The 21032-nt window shown below is 36.1% G+C and overlaps 1 protein-coding gene and 1 pseudogene across 3 annotated transcripts in view; one reads left to right on the top strand and one right to left on the bottom strand.

The window, feature by feature from the left end:
- Positions 1–21032, bottom strand: part of LOC112832326 (ubiquitin-conjugating enzyme E2 E2) — a 371486-nt gene that overhangs the window by 223042 nt on the left and 127412 nt on the right. The window lies entirely within an intron of this gene.
- LOC141371848 (elongation factor 1-alpha 1-like) lies at positions 5254–6654 on the top strand (annotated as a pseudogene).

Raw genomic sequence — 21032 nt, 5'->3', positions numbered from 1 at the left:
TAAAGATCCTCCAACAGTTTTCCTCTATTCCTCATCAGTATCCTTCACTCCAAAATTTTTGCCTGAGACTATTCTCCTCTTTGAGAAAACTTCATATAAACTCCAAGTAGCTTTGGGAACTAGCCTTTGGTAAAAAGAACAAACATTAAATATCTATTATCAATCAAGAACAGCTAGGTTATGCTGCATAACAAACATCAAAATTTCAGTTATATTACACATACACATGAGACTGCAAACATATCTACTAAACATATTTAAGTATTTGATTCCTTTTCAATTCCCAATAGTACCCAGTATAACAGGAAGATTTAGGATTTTCAAAATCTGTCTTAATTGTATACATGAAATTGTATTCTAAAGAGGAGTTCAGGAGTCTAGGAGCATAGCCTTTCCATTAATTCAACATGAGAGCTCTCAAATGAGAGTACTATTTTAAGAAAATAAACGTACTGAAAGGAGAGAGAACTAAAAAGAACTAGAGGAACCACAGGTATATCTCTGAGGGGGTGATGTGACTCTAGCAACACTGTCTGACTTTCAATGATTCCTAAACATGTATCATCTACATTTTGGTAGAAAATCTTCCATCTGAAATTGTAGTACCTTCAAAGACAGAAGGTAATCTATTTTTAAAAGGGGAAGAAAATTGATGGCAAAACCACTTGAAAAAATATTTATATACTTCAGGTAGCCTTTTGTTGTTCTGTCAGGGTTTTGAATTAGCGATTAATTTTTTTTACACAAAGGTTCTGTTAAAATGTCCATATAGTATACAACAGTGTAGTTACTCTGCCTTGAAGTGGCTTACAGCAAAATAGATACAGTGCACTGTTTTAAAAAAGTAGTTTTACATGTAATGGTTCATAAAACTGATCAAGCCCTGCCAACAAAATTAGTCTACAAACATGTTTGTCGTGATATGTAACAAACCTCTTTAAAAGAGGTAGAGAAAATGAGTTTCAAATAGCTCCATCAAAGATATCAATAATTAATTTTTTTAAGAATTTGATTCTGTCAGAATCAAATTGATACAAGTGTTGTGCAACCATAAATTACAAAGTAGCTTATTAAATTATATGGTTAAAGACAATCATGCTTTCTATTTTGCTTATATCTCTCTATGTCAAGGCATAGTGACCTATTTCTTATACAGGGTGTCTCATTTAATCTGACTGTAACCCTGTAAGAGTTGAGATACAGATACTTTTAATAAATTGCCCGAGGGCACATGGTGCTAAGCGTTAGAAGCAAAATTCAAACCCTCATGTATATTCTTTTCACTATACTCTGTCTCAGATAAGAGTGTGGGTTAGAGTGCAGGAACAAGGGGACTGATCATGAAGGAGCCATGACAGCATCCCACTCTACATTAAGCCCTCTTTTCAACTTTTCAACATCATAAGCCTTACATTTTTTTCAGGGTTCTTTCTTCGCTGCTTTTCATAACTCTGGACAAATTACAACTTTTGTGTATTTGCACTCATGTTTCTTGCACTCTTTCAGGATTGTGGTGTTGGTAGGGTAGTGGCAGAGCACTGGTGTCAGCTCTAGAGTAGCCTCTGTTTTGGGAAAAGTTCTGGCAGGTTTTCAGCATGTGGACTGATACAGATAGGTCTATATAGTACCAGGCAGTGGGTCCTTGATAGATCACCTCAGTTCCTGAGGCACAAGTCAGATATGAATGGGCTGGGGTTAGCTCATTGTGCAAGCTTCTTTTCTAAACACAGCTCTATCTACTGGTTCCTCCTGTTGGAATTAAATGAAAAATAACTTCTGAATAACTTCTCATGACCTCTGTAACTGGTATCTGTGGACTTTGGAAACTGCTTTGATGGGAGCACATTTGAAATGGACCTTGATCTACAAAATAAATATTTGTAGCATGTTAAAAAAACAATGTTTAAGATACAGAACTCCCTTTTAGTCTTTCTGTGGCCATTGAAAAATATGATTTTATCTTTGGATACTTCTTAGCTGAGCACTAAGATGTTTTTGTTTTTTATGTAATTAAACATTTTAATCACTTAAAAATTATAGTTGCACCTGGAAGACATTTTGAAAATTTAGAATTCCAGTGTACTTTGAAGGAAAAAATTTATGAAACACAGATAATGGAATTAAAAATGAGCTAGCTTTCTAAATTCTGAATGTAGAAGTAAATCCCTGAATCCTTAGGAATATGGAGACCTCTGAGCTGCCACAGAACCAGCCACTACCCCCACTTATATCTCTGTCCTCAGTGTAAAGGCTACTGGTTTAAAGTACTTTTCTAAGTGGTTTTCCTGGTCAACTTTCAGTTCTTCCCACAGATGAGAAAAGGTATCCCCAGTTGGAAAGCCCAACAGTAATGAATTCTTGGAAAGATCACCCTAAGCATTTGAACAACACTAGAAGACATTATTACTATAGCACAAAGTGATAATTAATGTTCTAAACTATGACCCTTAGTTATCCAAAAAAAAAGTCTAATAAGCATGTTTAGTTCACGCTATATATTAAGAAAGAGTGCTATAATTTAGAAAGATTTGTTACCAAAAAAAAAAAAGTCAGTGTTAAAAATTTAAAAAGTCTGAGCCCCCGGGGCACCTGGGTGGCTCAGTCGTTAAGCGTCTGCCTTCGGCTCAGGTCATGGTCCCAGGATCCAGGGATCAAGTCCCACACTGGGCTCCCCGCTCAGCGGGAAGCCTGCTTCTCCCTCTCCCACTCCCCCTGCTTGTGTTCCCTCTATCGCTGTGTCTCTCTCTGTCAAATAAACAAATAAAATCTTAAAAAAAAAAAGTCTGAGCCCTTTATCCCAACCTCCTTCTTTCCTCTATGTGACAAAAATTAATTGCATTTCTACTATGTGCTAGACCTGTGCGGAATGTTGTGGATGCAAAGATGAATAAAACATGTTCTTTGTCCTCAAAGAGTTTGCTATGTAATGGTTCAAACAGACATATAAACAAATAATTCAAATACAATGTAGTATTTTGTTGGCTGTGTTCTAAATACTACTGGGTAGCACAGAAGAGAGAATAATGAAATATTCCTGAAAAGGTATGGGAAAGACCTATCAGGATCAGCCTTAGATTCATGGTAAATTTTCCAGCTTTTAGAGTAAATTGTGAGAAGTTAAACTAAAAGTTAGAAAAATAAATTGATATTTACTCAATTAAGAAAAGTTATAACATTAGAAAATTTGTCCTAATTAGAATAGTGAAAATTGAATGTTTATTTTATTGGCATAATTTTTTATATGCATGATAGCATATTATCAGACTTTTTAACTGCATATTTGGCTTTTATATTATGGTAACACATCTTTTATCAAAAAAAAAAAAAAACCCAACAAAACAAAACATGAAAGTGTTTTTGAAAACTTCATCAGTTTTCCCAAGGGCCTCTGTTAGTCCTCTGGTAATCAAGTCATTCTGAAGAACTTAATTCTGTCATCATCTTTGTTGGTTTTCTCATTTATCAGTGGCTTAGACTGTGATCCCAGCAGTTCTTCCTCTCTACTTTAATTCATTTCAAGACATTTTTAAAAAAGATTTTATTTACTTATTTGACAGAGAGAGACACAGCGAGAGCAGGAACACAAGCAGGGGGAGTGGGAGAGGGAGAAGCAGGCTTCCCATGGAGCAGGGAGCCCGATGCGGGGCTCGATCCCAGGACCCTGGGATCATGACCTGAGCCAAAGGCAGATGCTTAACAACTGAGCCACCCAGGCACCCTGATTTCAGGATGTTTTTTGAATGATTTCCAGTTTCACTCTATAACTGAATTGAATTTGCCTTGTATTTACTGAGAAACCATTGTCTTTGATAGGATGAGTGTGTGTGTGTATATATATACACACAGTATCTATATACATATAGACACTATTAAACAGAGAAATAACATTTGAGTTAGGACTAATTTTGTAAGTGGTTGCTTAATGGAGACGTGTGATTGCCACTGGAATTGCAGTTATTTAACAACATCTACTTTTCTCCAACCCATTACTTTATTTTTTTTTTTTTTTTAGTTTTTGATACAGTGTTCCATGATTCATTGTTTGCGTATGACACCCAGTGCTCCATGCAGAAACAACCCATTACTTTAAAACACCAGGATTCAGCTTTGATATACACATGAGTTGAATGGAGGAGATACAGATATTTTACAGTTTTCATAAGTGTGAAATCAGGAATTTCAGATACTAGTCTCCATTCAGCCTATAGCAAATTTTCAGTTATTTGAAAGTTTTATTTCTCATTCAAAGAGCAGATCTGATCATGGACTTTGGTCAAAGATGCTGTTTGTATTGTTAAAAAAAATCTCTCCCACATCAAACAGTGTATGAGGAAGGAGTCTAAAATTCGCCCGTTAGTCAGGCACACAGAAATTTGTGGCCCCAGGAATAATGGCCTTCCTGGAAAAATGCCTCTTAAGATGAGGTAAAACTTCAGAAGTTATTGCTTTATTGACTTGGGCTTTTGCGTGTCTTCCTTCCTTCCTTCCTTCCCTTCCTTCCTTTCCTTCCTTCCCTCCCTCCCTCCCTCCTCCTTCTCCTTCTTCACTGTTGTCCTCTGACATATCTAATTAAATAATGAAACATTTATTATGTCTTTGTTATGTACAGGGTGTTAATGAACTGTCTTTTAGGCTTGGCTCTTTTGGTTTCTTGTATTCTCTCCTAAGAAAAATAATGAGGTTACACTCTTTAAAGCTGCCACTTTCTTGCAAGTTATTATTTCACATATACATCATCATATTTTTGGTACATATCCCCTGGGGCTTGCTCTATTGTTATTTCTTATTCAGTGTGTCTCAAAACCACCAAACCTGCTGAGGCATTAAGCATACCTTTTGGACATGCTCTTAAGAATATGGGAATTACCATATTGAAGCTAGCCATCCACCCATCATGTCTGGTTATCTGAATTGAAAACATTTCTGTCTTGCATTAGAGGCAGGCATCAAGGTCCCATGAGTTGCCTACCTATGGGCAGTAACATACAGAAGGAAGACATTTCATTTTGATTGCATCTGGTGATCTTTTTATGCCCTGAGGCATTAAGACTGATCTTTTGTAATTCTAACCTAGTTAAGTGTAATTGCAGTTATATTCATATTTATATAGGTCCCTAATCCTTAAACCAAGCTTCTACACTGGGAATTCTAGTTTACTTTATATAATCTTTAAAAACATCCACTTGCTTTTTTGCAACAGGTGTGTTTCCAGAACACAGGAGTCACAAAAACCACCACTAAATCTAAGCCATAATGGGAAAGGAAAAGATTCAGCACATCATCACCAGATATACAGATGTGGGCAAGTTTACCACTACTACTGGCCATCTGATCTATAAATGTGGTGTGATTGACAAAAGAACCACCAAAAGATTTTTAAAGGAGGCTGCTGAGTTGGGAAAGGGCTTCATCAAGTAGCCCTGGGTCTTGGATAAATTGAAGGTGAATGTGTGCAAGGTATCACCACTGATATCTCCATGTAGAAATTTGAGAACAGTAAGTATTATGTTTTCATCACTGATGCCTCAAGACACAGGGACTTAATAAAAAACATGATAACAGGGGTGCCTGGCTGGCTCAGTCAGTAAAACATGCAACTCTTGATCTTGGGGTTTTAAGTTCAAACTCCATGTTGGGTGTAGAGAGTATTTCAAATAAAATCATTAAAAAAAAAAAAAAAAAAACATGATTATAGGCATAGCTCAGGTTGACTCTTCTGTCCCAGTTGTTGCTGCTGGGGCTGGTGAATTTGAAGCAGGTATCTCCAAGAATGGGCAGACCCAGAAGGATGCCCTTCTGGTTTACATACTTGGTATGAAACAACTAGTTGTTAGTGTTAACAAAATGGATTCCACTGAGCCACCCCATAGCCAGAAGAGATACAAGGAAATCATTAAGGAAGTCAACACCTACATTAAGAAAATTGGCTACAACCCTGACACAGCAGCATTTGTGCCAATTTCTGGTTGGAATGGTGACAACCTGCCAGAGCCAAGTACTAAGATGCCTTAATTCAAGGGATGGAAAGTCACCTGTAAAGATGGCAATGCAAGTGGAACCACACTGCTTGAAGCTCTGGATTACATCCTGCCACCAAGGTATCCAACGGGTAAGCCCTTGCATCTTCCCCTCCAGGACATCTACAAAATTGGTGGTACTGGTACTGTCCCTGTGAAGACTGATGTTTTCAAACCTGGCATGGTGGTCATCTTTGCTCCAGTCATCATTACAACTGAAATAAAGTATGCTGAAATGCAGCATGAAGCTTTAAGTGAAGCTCTTCCTGGTGACAATGAGGGCTTCAATGTCAGGCATGTGTCCCAAAATGTTCATTGTGGCAGTGTGGCTGGTAACAGCAAAAATGCACTGATGGAAGCAGCTGGCTTCACAGCTCAGGTGATTATCCTGAACCATCCAGTCCAAATCAGTGCTGACTATGCACCTGTGCTAGATTGTCACACAGCTCACAATTACTCACAAGTTTGCTCAGCTGAAGGAGAAGATTGATCACCATTCTGGGAAGAAGCTGGAAGATGGCCTCAAATTCTTGAAATCTGGTGACGCTGCCATCATTGATATCATTCCTGGCAAGCCTATATATGTTAAGAGTTTCTCCATCCTCCTCTGGGCTGTTCTGCTATTAATGACATGTGATGGGCAGTTGCTGTGTTTGTCATCAAAGCAGGGACAAGTAGGTTGCTGGGGCTAGCAAGGTCACCATGTCTGCTCAGAAAGCTCAGAAAACTAAATGAATTATTCCTAATATCTGGGAACCCAGTCTTAATCAGTGGTAGAAGAATGGTCTCAGAACTGTTTATCTTAATAGGTCATTTCAGTTTAATAGCAGAAGAGTGGTTAATAACAATGCATCATAAAACCTTCAGTAGGAAAGAAGAATGTTTTGTGGACCATTTGTGGGGGGAAAGGGGCAGTTTTAAGTTACCAGTTTTTTAAATCAGTACTTAAGGGAAACGACTTGACCAAAAATCTATCACAGACTTGAGAGTCATTAAATCTTCTCAAATCTCATCCTCTCAAATCTCACATATTTTATATCTGTCGCCTCTTTAGATACTAATAGCCTCATGTGGAAATGGCAAATGTAAGCTCTTCCCATTGTTAATCACTGCTTTAGAGCTGTTAAGATTTTCTCAAAAGCTATTATCAGCTCAATCACCAGAACATAGTTCTGCTCTGTTCCATGTTTTGTTTCCCCAACTTTTTTACTAATAGCAGGGGATGGGAGTTTTTTATTTTGTTTTAGTAGCTCTAAATGACCCTGCTTCTTGAATTTTTTTTCTATTAATCAATCTACATTCTTTGTAAAACTTTGTCTTTTCTCAGTTCTGTATTATTTTTCTACCAAATTTGCTTTTTTTGTCTTTGTTAAGTTTGTCCCTGTTTTGAATCACTATCTAAATGTTTCCTGTGGTGCCCTAGTGAGGTGTTCAACATGAGTTCAGTAGGCACCTATCCCTGCTACCAAGCAGCTTAAAGTCAAAACAGAAAATACTGAAATGGATTAACTAAAGATAATAGTGGTAATTTAGATGATTAAAGAAACACTGAGTAAATTTAAAACAAAGTAAATTATATAAAGGGAATCAAGAAAGGGAATACCCTGGTATTGTATACATAGCCTCTCTATATGAAGTATTCTAGGAAATAGAACAAAATCAAATTGAGCCACTGGGTGGCTAGTTGGTTAAGCCTCTGCCTTTGGCTCAGGTCATGATTCCAAGGTCTAGGATCAAGTCTCACACAGGACTCTGTGCGCAGTGGGGAGCCTGCTTGCTTCTCCCTCTGCCTGCCGCTCCCACTGCTTGTGCTTTTCTCTGACAAATAAATAAAATGTTTTAAAAAAAACAAATTCATCATAGTTCAAAGCTTTCTAAATGAATTTTACTGTATTTTCATAGGAATGTTGTGAAAGGAAGAATGGACGGATATGTTCTGTGAAATGGTGAGAAAACGGAACTGCTGAGAATGGCATTTTAATATTTAAGGACCTGGGATGGAGATAGAAGAAATCACTAGCTTCACCAGTGGTGGAGGTAGAACTACTGGATTCATCTGAATATAAAGAGAATGAATGTGTTGAGTTCTAGAAATGGGAGGAAAAGGAGATGAAGAAGGACAATCAAAGAATACACCAGTGGAAAATAGCAGGAGGAAGATGAATAGGCAAATGAAAACTGTCCTTGAGTATAGTTTTCTCAGAAAGAGGGAAGGCAATGGAAGTGAAAGCAGAAAAGAAAAATAAATGAGGCTATTGCTATAGAATTTGAAGTGCTTTTATAGACGGATTAGTGATTAAATTAGTGTGAGTGATGAGCATTTTATGTATATAATGAAATCTACAACCAGTTGTAAGCATATTTTTAATGAATGTTTTTTGACTTGTTAAATATCAATACCCTACATGTAGCATTATGGATATTTTATATTTTTCATTCAATGTCATTAACTGGTTCTTTGTATTTTCTCAACTAAATATATTCTCATAACAGCAAGTTTTCTACCCAGGCAACTATGGTCCTTGTTACCTAATTATTTACTTATCCATAAAATAAGAGCTGCTTTTCATTTAACAAGATATGAGGGAATAAGGCCAAAAGCAGAAGACACTGTTCTGGAAAAATACTGGGGAGAGAAGGTGGCAGTAGGACGCACTCACCAAGCCTGTAATTTTGAAACAGACATGGTAGTTTATATAGAATTGGAGGTGAATTGAGATTAACTAGAGAACCAAAACTTCTAAATAATAATAGACATGGTTTTGAGAGGCATGAGGAAACTTTCTAAGGTGGTAATAATGTTTAGTACTTTGATCTGACTGCTGATTACATGTGTTTCTTTCTATCTTAAAAGTCATTGAGCTGACCTTATGATCCAGCAATTACACTACTGGGTATTTACCCCAAAGATACAAATGTAGGGATCTGAAGCAGCAATGTCCACAATAGCCAAACTGTGGAAAGAGCCAAGATGTCCATCGACAGATGAACAGATAAAGAAGATGTGGTATATATACACAGTGGAATATTATGCAGCCATCAAAAAGAATGAAATCTTGCCATTTGCAACGACAAGGATGGAACTGGAGGGTATTATGCTAAGCGAAATAAGTCAATCAGAGAAAAACATGTATCATATGACCTCACCGATACGAGGAATTCTTAATCTCAGGAAACAAACTGAGGGTTGCTGGAGTGGTGGGGGGTGGGAGGGATGGGGTGGCTGGGTGATAGACATTGGGGAGAATTATGTGCTATGGGAAGCGCTGTGAAGCGTGCAAGACTGTTGAATCACAGATCTGTACCTCGGAAGCAAATAATACATTATATGTTAAAAAAAAAAAAGATAGCAGGAGGGGAAGAATGAAGGGGGGGAAATCGGAGGGGGAGACAAACCATGAGAGACTATGGACTCTGAAAAACAAACTGAGGGTTCTAGAGGGGAGGTGGGTGGGAGGATGGGTTAGCCTGGTGATGGGTATTAAAGAGGACACGTTCTGCGTGGAGCACTGGGTGTTATGCACAATGAATCATGGAACACTACATCAAAAACTAATGATGTAATGTATGGTGATTAACATAATAAAAAAGGCTATAATAAAAAAATAGTCACTGAGCTGCATAATGTAATCTTAATATTTACATATTTTGCTGTATGTAAACTATCAATTTTTTAAGAGTAAGAAAAAACTCACCTGAATTCTAATAGGTGTTTCATACTAAGATATTGTTTTCAATTTTTTTTATTCTTTCTACTGGATATACACTTAGGTATCATCTTTGATGCTACTTTTAAAATGTTCTTTAAAGTGATACCCTAGGAAGAAAAACTAGCCAGTATATTTCATTTATAACTGTCATGAACAGAAATTTCCCAACACTAACCTCTGTTTCAGATTCCTGCTGTTGCTTCTGCACTATTAGTTGGTGTCAGTGGGGGGTTAACAGCATTCAATTTAACCTTGCTATTTGTACTCTGTTTTGAATTTTTTTTTCTTTTTTCCACATTTAACTTCCTTACACGGATTCCCCATTTTAAGGATCCTGCATGCACCATGGGGTCTATACATTGAAGGACTGTAAGTGCAGATAAGCACACAATAAAAGCGCATTTAAAGATAATGTGAAGCTCCAAGACCTTTTTTTCCCCCCTGGGAGCACAGAGGCTTTGCTGTGAAAATCACTGCAACAAGAGAAAAACTTTGTAAGCCTACTCATGCTTTTTTTTTTTGAGATTATAGACTAGTTTAAAATATGTAAGAATTGTATAGGCATGGATTAATTATAGGTTATATGTCCAGATAAATGGACTATGACCTATACGACAATAACTATTCTACTTGTAGCTAGCCGTGAACATCACATCAGAAGCAATTCCTCTCTCTCTCCCACATTAAAATTATAAAACCTATTATTGCCTGGGGCCACATCCTCTACTACTTTCCCAATCCCCCTCTCTCTACTCTCACCTCACCTCCCTCGTCCTCTCCTTGGCCCTTCTATCCTGTAAATGCTGAGCCCTTCACAGTCAAAACACAATCTTCAGCAGCAGGATAGAGAGGAACAGGTGAATTGAAGAGGGCTCTCTAAACCCCAGATCTGCAACCCTCCTCACTGAACGCTGGTGAACCTACTATGCATATGAGTGGTCCTTGTCTTGCTCTGAGTAGATACCAAGTATAAAACTAGATTAATGAAAATGGGAAAGAAGGAATGCCACCTCAAATTCTGGCTATTTTTTAAGAACAGTAGTAATGGAATACCCTACCATGGAGTTTAAGCAGGAAGGAGAGTCCTGTTTCCCTTTTCCTCCACCTCCAATTTCCTTCATTCCCAAACCATTTTGCATAACTCCAGCACACTCTTCTTCTAGTCTGGAGCCCAGGATTCTGCTAGTTTCATGTGCAGGGCACCCTGCTGGATGTTAGAGACACCAAAGTGAAAACAACAACATAAGCACCTCCAGAGGCTTGAAGTTGAGGGAAACCCAGATCTTACACTGTATATAGCAAGGAGGAGACATGCACTCCTGTTCTTCCAAGCACGGATTCTGAAAGCATTTCTCCAGAATGGGATTGTATTAACCCAGGCATTGCGCTATAATACTGGTCTACTATTATACTGGGGCCATATACTTCCTGGTTTGCACCTATTGTCCTGGCATATTCATTTTTTAAAAAAGCATACCCTTTCACTCCACCAAAAGTCTGGATGGTAACTTATATGGTCACTCTAAGTCATAACAAAAATGAACTTCTCAAGACGGGTAGAGATTGTTTAACAAAAGCCCCAAATATAAACATATGACATTAAGTATTTTAAAGTTAATGTGGTAGCAGTGATGTTTAAAAATACTGTAAACACAGATGCTCATTAAATGTTTTTCAAAACAAAACACTCTTTGAAAGAGGATTGTCATTACTGTGATATAATTCCTACAGGATGCCGATAGCAATGTCCATACAATTCATGTAGAATAACCACCTAATATTTAAAACATTAAGTCAAACATAGTGGCATAAAATCTTTACAATAGAATACTTGAACATTTCAATCAGGGATTTTTCAGCTTTAATCATAAAATTAAATGTTTAAATCAGTTCTTCATGATTAAAGTTAAATAATCATGGGCCTTCATTTTGAACACTACTTTTAACGCATGATAAATGTAGAAAACAAATAATGTTTAGAAACAGAAATATTGATTTTAGGATTTGACAAATGTTTTATATTTATCTTTTTGTTTACCTCTGAAGACATTACTTTATGTAAATTATTCTATACATTTAAATGCATAGGTATGAAGTTGGAATTAGTAAAACATGCTCTAGTAAGAAAACAGTTTATTTTCCGATTTAATACTAATCAACCATTGCTAATGTGCTATAAAATCCTACTTAAGAGAGATACTGACTCCAATTATTAAAGTTATTGGCCTCCAGTTGCCTCATCTTGCCTTAGTGTAAGACATTAAGCATGTAGAACCCATAATTTAATTATCACCTGTTAATATTGGCTCTAAGTTCATTTCTCTCCTTTCAGGACGAAACTTCAGTGATGAGCCAATTAAAAACCATTATCTTCCTACTCAAAACACCAGCCTGCTAACTATACCCACAGTATACCGATCACAGATCTACTGGGACTTTCAAGATGGAACTTGCTGCCTCTTGCCTTTAGGAATTGCTAAATTAAATTATTATTTCTGTCCATTTTTCATTCTAATTTTTAAAATCTCTAGATTATATAAAGACTGTAACTCATTTCTTCAATATATTTATATACTTTAAAAGCCATTCAAGAAGTGGAGAGTTGTGTTATTCTACAATAATAAAGGGCAAACATTAAAAGAAATCTAACACCCTTATTCCTATTTGGACATCGTAAGATGTAACAAAACATCAGAGAATGTGGTGCAAGCAGAGGGTTAGCTTATCATAAAATCCCACTGATATGCACTGGAGAAATGTGCAGTTCATTTACAGGAATTTATTAGAAACTCCCCGGTACCCTCCCAATACATTTACCATTCTACTGAAATCTAATTTTATCAGTTCACCCATGGGGATGAAACTCAGAAGAATTCATTTGTGTTAACCAAACTCACAAGAGATTGATTTATAAACTAGTAAATCACTTTTTAATTTACCATGGGAATGCTACCTGATCCAAGAATCCGAAAAATTTACCTGATGTTTTTGAGTTCTTATTACTCTCAGTGCTGGCACTACAATGAATACAAAGGTGAAAAACAATCCCCATCATCGAGTTTATAATCTGGTGAGAGGGCTTAGACAACAATACATAAAATACAAGCCAGACTACAATTTATACGTGAGTGGTATGTAGTGGTTAAATGTATAGAAGAGGTCCGATTCTTTCTGCTAGGTAGAATCTTATAGGAAACCAAATTATACTTCAGATGGATTTCTAGTGAATACATTTTAAGGTAGATTTCTCTCAAATCATTGCTGGTTAATAAATTATCTTTCCCGTTTCCCTGCATATTTCTGTATAAAGAACCATAACCAGTTGTCTATAATTAGTACATCTTTGCTCTTGGATACATTCTAGACACTCCACAAAAATTTTTAAACTGTAACACATTCAGATCCATGAAGAGTCTTCTTACTGCAGTTACTAGTACAACAACAATCTCTTTACTTCTGTACTCTAGTGTCACAACTAACTTGTAGGTTGATTCCAAAGTTAGTGTATAAAGGCAAAAATTATATGTAGTCAAAATGTCCATAAAAATTCCATAAATAGACTACATATGAGTAAACATAAGTTCTGTAAAACAATACTGAGTAACATAAATGTATAATGTTTAGTAAAACATTATATAAAATACATAATGCAAATATAATTTTAAAGTATTTTAATTATACTATTTTCACTTAGAGTATTTATGTAAAGAATTTATATAAATTAAATGTATGTATCATGCATATCCTTTATGATACCCATATTCATAGATTTCTTCCACTGAATAGATTTTAAATAGGCCACTACCTAACAATAGATATTGAAATACCTTATCTTTAAATCACAAGATAGACTGTGCTGCTTTGAGGAGCTTTCCTATAGGCAGCTTAATTTAGATATTTTATGTGGATTCTTAACTAGCTTCGGTCTCAGGCATCTCTCCTAGATTCGGATGTTAGTCTGCTTTTCCCTAATTACTATATTCACCCAAACATCCCATGCATCTGGTTGGCATTGAGCCCATACTCCTGCTCTGACCACAGATAGCTAACCATCTACAATGAAGTCAAAGGAAGGAAGTCAAACCCCTGACCATCCATTATTTGCAATGCACTCAATCAGCTGAGCCTCAGTACCTGTATACCTGAAATGATAAAAGTCTCATTTAGCAAGCAAACTGAAGTAGGAGTAGCTGTGTATACACGTTTCAGTCTGCATGTGAAGTGTGTTACCATGTGACTTTGTTCATTATAATAATTTTTGGCAATCATTAATGATATTATTTCTATGATATGTAAAAGCCCTGATTTGAAAGCAAGGGTAAGAACCAGAACAATGGTGTCCCCCATCTACTAGATCAACCAGTGGTCATTTATTAGATCATAGCCATTATGCAGAATATTGGGAGGACTTCGTGAAAGATGATTCTTAGAATCTGGAATTGAAAGTGTGTAGAGCTTAGGCTCTGGAATCCAATAGTGTGTGAATTTCACCTGTTCCACTTACTGGCTGGGTGACCTCTAGCAAGTTACTTTAAACTTTTCAAAGCTCAGTTCCTCAGCTCCCTTAGGGTTTGGGTTTGTTTGTTTGTTTGTTTTTTAAGTAGGCTCCATGCCCAATGTGGGGCTTGAACAACCAAGATTGAGAGTCGCATGTTCTACTGACTGAGCCAGCCAGACACTCCTCCCTTAGGGTTCTTTAGACAATTAAATGAAACAGATAAAGTGCTTATTATTAGCACAGTATATGCTTAGAGTTTAATAAATATTATGTATTTTTAAATTTTGATTACAGTGCTTGGAATTTCAAGTTTTCAACAACTTTTTTTTTTTTTACTTTTTTTTTCAACAACTTTTATACGCCTCTCATATGTGCACCTGTATGAGGTGACAACCTGTGGTTAATCTGATTATTCTCCCTAGAAACAACAAGATATTTAACTATATATGCTAATGAAGACACACATAATCACAGTTCCAACACCTATTTTTGGTGTCTTAAAGTTAATTATTCCTTTCACATTATTTTCTTAATCTGCTATAATGTGAGATCTATGACTGTAACTGGAAGGAATTAAAAGCAGAACAGGAAACCACACGTTTCTTAAAATAACAATACAAAGTCACACACATGATGTTTATATACCTATCTAATAAGGAAATATAGTCAGTAAGCAGAATATACTCAAAGCTAACCACAAATGAGTTAAAAAAAAAATACCACAGCTTACTTTAAAATCACACATATTTTACTTTCATTAGTATGTACAGGAATTTCATTGTAAGATGCTTTTTTAAAAAATTTCAAAGCTATGTGTGCCCTACCTGATAATTCTGTGGTAGTGATTATACACTAAAACACACATGTGATGCTAAAGCTGAATAGGAGTTGCTGTTTTGTCCTTCCAAACCTTATTAACATGTACGCTTTGTAACCAACCTATTCTTTGCAGGGACCAGCAAGTCAAACTCATGTTTCTCAGAGTTTGGTGTGTAAGCTGTTGGTGACAAAGAATGTGTGGGTAGCTTTCAATTTTTCTTTATTAATGTGTATCAAATACCATGATCATCTTCTATTAATTACAAGTGAATTGGCTTGTTTTTGAATTGATAGTTTCCTTATGATGCACACTTACTTAGGTTTTTTTTTTTTTAAAGTGTGTTGATTTAAAAATTCCTTAAGAAAATTAGTATGAGGATAGGGCAAAATGTACAAAAGTTACACTCAATTGGCTAACGTTGTGGAGATTGAACTAACAAACAGAAGTAAATAACCAGTAACATTTTAACCTAAAATATTACTTGACACCTAAATTTTACCTGAGAGAATAACATTAATACCAATCTTGTCTGACAAATCTCTGACTCCCTGTAACTATTACATATTTAGTAGCAGTGATTTGCTAACTTTTGTGCAAATCCCATGTTGTGGTCCAGATACTTCTCAAATGTTCAAGTGTCTTCTTCAAAATTGGCACTGCTATATATTTATATATATTTTTGGGGAGGGGGATCCCTTTCAAAAATGTATTGATCCTGATTGACTATCTTGTTAGAAGACTGAATATCTGTGGATCAGTAATGCATTGGAAATTTTCAAATACATAAAGTAGTTCTTCACACCTGAAGAAATATTCCACAGAGATTCTCCTATGTTCCTTCAAGATCGCATATTTACTTGGTTCTAATTATATCTCAGGCCTGGTGCTAAATTTTGAACATAGTGTGGAAAACAAAATAGACATGGTTCCTACCCTCCTGAACCATTCAACTATTGGACCCTCTGAGAATATGACACTTAAGTTGAAAATATTAAGGGGGTAGAACAGGTAAGGTCCAAGCAGAAGGAAATTATGCAAAGACTGGGAGGCAGAAAGGAGTTTGGTTTATTGGACAAACTCAAGAGAAGTCTGTGCAGTGAAAGCTTATGTAAGGGGAGCATAGTGAGAGATGAACTTGGAAAGGCAGGCAGGAGTCACTGTGTCAGTTTTTCTCCCAGTGAAACTCAACACAGCTAAAATTGTTACTTTACTTGAATACAAATATTGAGAAGATTTGAGTATCATGAAAAAAAGATCCATAAAACTGCTAAACTTCTTGACTGGGGATTAAAAAAAAAAACAAAAACAAAAACACCAGAACATCATTTTGTTGAAATTTCTATAAATTGCATCTCTAATTGCTAAACTCACTTAGGTTACTACAGGCAAATGGCCACTTGGGAAGTGCCACAGGAATTCCCTTCAGTTCAATTTCCCTCTTTTTCCCTTTAGCCAGCTGCTACTTGTAGCAGTGTCACACCTCCCATGTTTCCCCTTGAATCTAAGAAGGAAATACAGAATTGGGTTCCTGGATGGAGGGCTATGTGAGGACAGCCTTCTCCCGTTTTCTCTCTAGCAGGGCTCCCTGCCGTATGCCATCTCTTCATATTTCATGCACAAACTCTACAGTCAGATAAAAATCTTCCTGAGAGTTGATCTCCCTAACCTTTATCCTGTATAGTCCCATTTTCACATTTCTTGTTTCCTGCTCAGCTCTGTTGGAGTGCTTATGTACCAACTATCAATGACTTTGATCTTGGGGGTTCTTTTTTTTTTTAATCAGAGAGAGTGAGTGAGCACAAGCAAAGGGGGTGGCAGGCAGAGGGAGAAGCAGGCTCCCCGCTGAGCAAGGAGCCTGATGTGGGACTTGATCCCAGGACTTTAGGATCATGACCTGAGCTAAAGGCAGCCACTTAACCAGCTGAGCCACCCAGGTGTCTCGATCTTGGGGGTTTTTAAATAGTATAGATATTGGTTTTTATTACACCTTTGAGTATGCTTTCCCCAGATTCAGAATTGAATTTGCTAGTGATACTCTTTATTTCAGGTACATTGTAACTTTTTAAAAAAATGAACAATCATGGAATTTTAAGAACTGTATACAAAATACTTTACTGACTAAATGAATTCCAGACACTAAGCACTAAGGTGGACAGACCAAGTTTTGAAATATGACTGGTTCCAAAGTTATGAACTACTTGAACTGAACTATATTTTCATTTCGATAATCTTGTTCTGTGACTCACTGTGAGAGTCCACAGTGTTGTCACTGATATTTTAGTGTTAGTGAATAAAGCCTTCATGCTTCCTGCTATCCTCACTGGAAGCACACTTTATTTAATTCTTATTCTCTAAAAGACTTTTGGATACCCTCCCTATTGTCTGTTCTCTTTTGTTTCTATTTCCCACATTAAAAACAACCCAAAGACTGTATTTTCAGCACACGTTTATAGGTTCAGAATAAGGTTATGGTGTAGATTAGCACTGGATTCAAATCAGATGGTCAGATATGACTTCTATGTAAATGTGGGAAAATGTGTAGAAAAATGAGAAAAGCTATCTAATATCCTAATAAATCCATAAATTTCTATGTCTGTGAACAGAAAATGTCAAATGATCATAAGCCATTAGTTTATGCAAATATCTCAGAAAGGGTAAGCTATTTTTTCATGTATAAGATCAGATTTGTTTAGAAAAAAATCTCTAAGGTGATGAGTGTGTGTCAGTCATTCTTTTTAGAGTCCTGAATTGCTCCACAGGGCCTTCCTGCCAGTACCCTGGGTGGCCAGAATTCTGGTTTATAGAGCATCTCTTGCCCTCATAAATTATACTTACCTCAGTCAGGAAGGGACAAATTACTTATTAAAAGAAACCACAAAATACCTTCCAATTATCACTTAGAAGTACATCCCAATACTTTTTTCTACGAGTGAGAATGCAGTTCACACTCAGTTTATTCTTTTTAGGAATGATTTCACAAAGTCTTATTTCATCTATGTGATTTACCTTTAGATGAAAATAAAGTTTTCTTTTGGTGTGGTGTTGGTTATGTTAACTTTTTTAGATGCCAATTTCCCACTGTGACCTAGAGGTGAAGGAAGATATAGACTAAAAAGGTGAGGGGAAAGGCAGCTGCTGACCACAGGCATCTCACAAAATTATGCTGGTAGTTCTCTATGCTTAGATCAGAGATCATTTTCTCTCTTTCTACTCCCTTCCCATCCTGGAGATAACTTACTCTAACAACCCATTTTTTCAAACACCGGTAACTGAGAGATTACCAATTTTACTTATCATTGGTAACTCACCAGGATTAATATTACTGTCTATAGTTTATGAAATGTCAACAAAACAAGATAATTGAAGTTATGGTATTATTCATAAGTACTAGTACTTTAAAATCTCAACCACTGATTTTACTGTGAGCATATGAATGGCATATTTGGGAGAGAAGTTGATATTCATATTTAAAATGACTCCAAATTTTTATTTTAGGAGAAACAGTATTTATTACACATAATTAATTATTCTATACTTACTACTAACCAAGTGTTCTATAATTACTTTTTTTATATGTTTAAAAGCCTGTACAAGGACCACACATGAGAAGGAATGGCATGTTTTTCACTGAATTGCTAGGTCAGCCTAGAAGGTAAGAGGTAATTGGAATAAACACCTGTAAATCATAAAGGGCACTGTAATTCAAGTTAAAGAGTATATACTTTACCTAAAGCAAGTAAGAGCAGTTGAAAATTTTTAAATAGAGTAACATTTTCAGGTTGGAGTTTTAGAAGTACAAGCAGAATTTGAAGAATGGACATGAGGAAAGAAAATTCAAAGTAGGAACAGCAGTTAGGATATTATTGCATTAATACAGGTGAGAACTGACTGGATATCAATATAAAGGTGAGGAGATTAGGAACTCAGAGTTTTGATTTGAGCCATGAGTGGATATGCATACATTTTGGGGTTTTTTTGAGGGGGATAGTGTGATAAATTCAGTTTTGGGCATACTGAATTTAAGGTATCTTCGGGACATCCAAGTGAAATTGTTCAGTAAACAGTGGAACACAGCAAATTTAAGAGGAAAGATCTAGATTAAGAGTATAGATTTGGAAGTCCAGCAAATAGGAGGATGAAATACAGGGATGTAGATGAAATCACCACTTGTATACAAAATGAGAAAGAAGTCAACTGGCTTTTAAGAGATGAGCAGAGGAAAAAGTGAGGGCTTCTAATTTTCCCTTATCAGTGAAAAGAAAACCATTTTAAAAGGACCTTAATCATAAATTCTTAAAATACCTGCCCTGTTCCAGTATAGATTTCAAAATAGACTCAAAAGTTTTTAACCAACTCCTCATCTGCTCTAATTAGTTCTTTTCATCTTTTTCTTGCTGTTTATATCAAATTATCCTTTGAGTTTAGTTGTAGCCATTATTTGTACTCTGTCCCTGGTTTATAAGCTATTTTTTTAGAATCATGTTCCTTTCAATGCAAAGGGATTGCTTACTTTCTATTTTATCTCCTTATTTCTTCAATTTGTTTCCATTTTGCTTAATTACTGGTATATATCTGCAGCGGTTATCATCCTTTTTCAGTGCAAATGTATATTTTAGGTACATTATGTGTTAAATTGGCATCTGTGGGCCAGTCTATGAACCTGTTATTTATCATTTCTTTGGGAAAGTACATTCTGAGTTTCTATTATTTATTTTAAAGGAATTTGGGGATGTAACTTACCTTAAGTTAGGAGCCAGGCTATATGGGAAAATGGCCCAGTCTTTCCTGATTTCCTAAAATTTGATCGTATACTCTTATGTTATAGAACTTTTTAACTAAATCCTTCTATATATTGGGCCAATATGATTTCCTCATAGGCAAATGAACTCACAGGCAAATAGTCTATACATCCCCATCAATAAAATGACTTACTTCTAATAAAAAGACTTCAGTTTGTCATTAAAAAAAAAAACTATTAATAAATTGGCTCTACAATTTAGAAGCATTTAACATGCTCAAAATGATGTCTTATATTAGAGGAGGGAGGCACATTTCTACACTAGAATATTAGCCCTTTGGACACTTGATATTACTTTTTAAACCAAACTAACATAACTTAAAATTCTCTCTTAGATAAGTAGTTAAGGCTGCTGACATCTTGATAATGAAAGATGTCTCTAATGGTTTGTGAATTGCTTTAGAGAAAGGATCTAATTAATCCTTCTCATGATGTTTGTATTAAATTGTCCTTTGATTTGAGTTGCAACTATTATTTACACATTCTGTCCCTGTTTGCAAACCATTGTTTTAGAATCATGTTACTTTCAGTGGCTTTGCTATGAAGGAATCACTTCATTTCTGAATACTGTATTCAGAGAAACAATTGTTTCTTGGCTGCCCTGAGCTGTGTTTTATCATTTGATGCCGTGATCCAGTGTGCCCTTAAAGTATTTCTTCTGTTAGCCTGGTTTGTGGTCTCCCTATTTTAGATCAACCGTGCAGCAGCTGCTTGGACAGCCTTCTGTCATCTATTTTCAATAGTGTTATATAGCATCCCACATAGCTTCAAGGACGATAAATTGGCTGGACGCCAGGGCTTGCACTGTAATCCTGCCTTGTCATTTAATGTTAAGTGTATCTCACAGCTGACACTGATGAAACTGCTTAAGAAATCAGATATGATCTTTAGCAGAGCCAAATCTCACTTTCATATGCAGGGTTAGGTTCTGTTTTGATCAACACCAGGGCAAATACTATTTCAAAAAACTGCATCATTCTTCAATGTCTAATATATCTTTTCCATTCATCAGTCCATTCTCTCATATTTTTGATTCCTAAGATACATTTACTGATCTGTATTTGAGTGGTGTCTGTAGCCTCAAAACAAACTGAATTTAACTGGTATATGATTTAACTCACAAACTCTGTTCTGTCTGCACATGTTGTTATTCACATCAAAATGTGCAGATCTGAAAAAAAAAGTATAG

This window comes from Callorhinus ursinus, unplaced genomic scaffold (genome assembly GCF_003265705.2).
Source record: "Callorhinus ursinus isolate GAN/ISIS: 27379988/994484 unplaced genomic scaffold, GSC_fseal_2.0 scaffold1, whole genome shotgun sequence".
Taxonomy (NCBI): Eukaryota; Metazoa; Chordata; class Mammalia; order Carnivora; family Otariidae; genus Callorhinus; species Callorhinus ursinus.
Note: the sequence above shows the minus strand (reverse complement) of the source record. Positions and strands in the feature narration are given on the sequence as shown.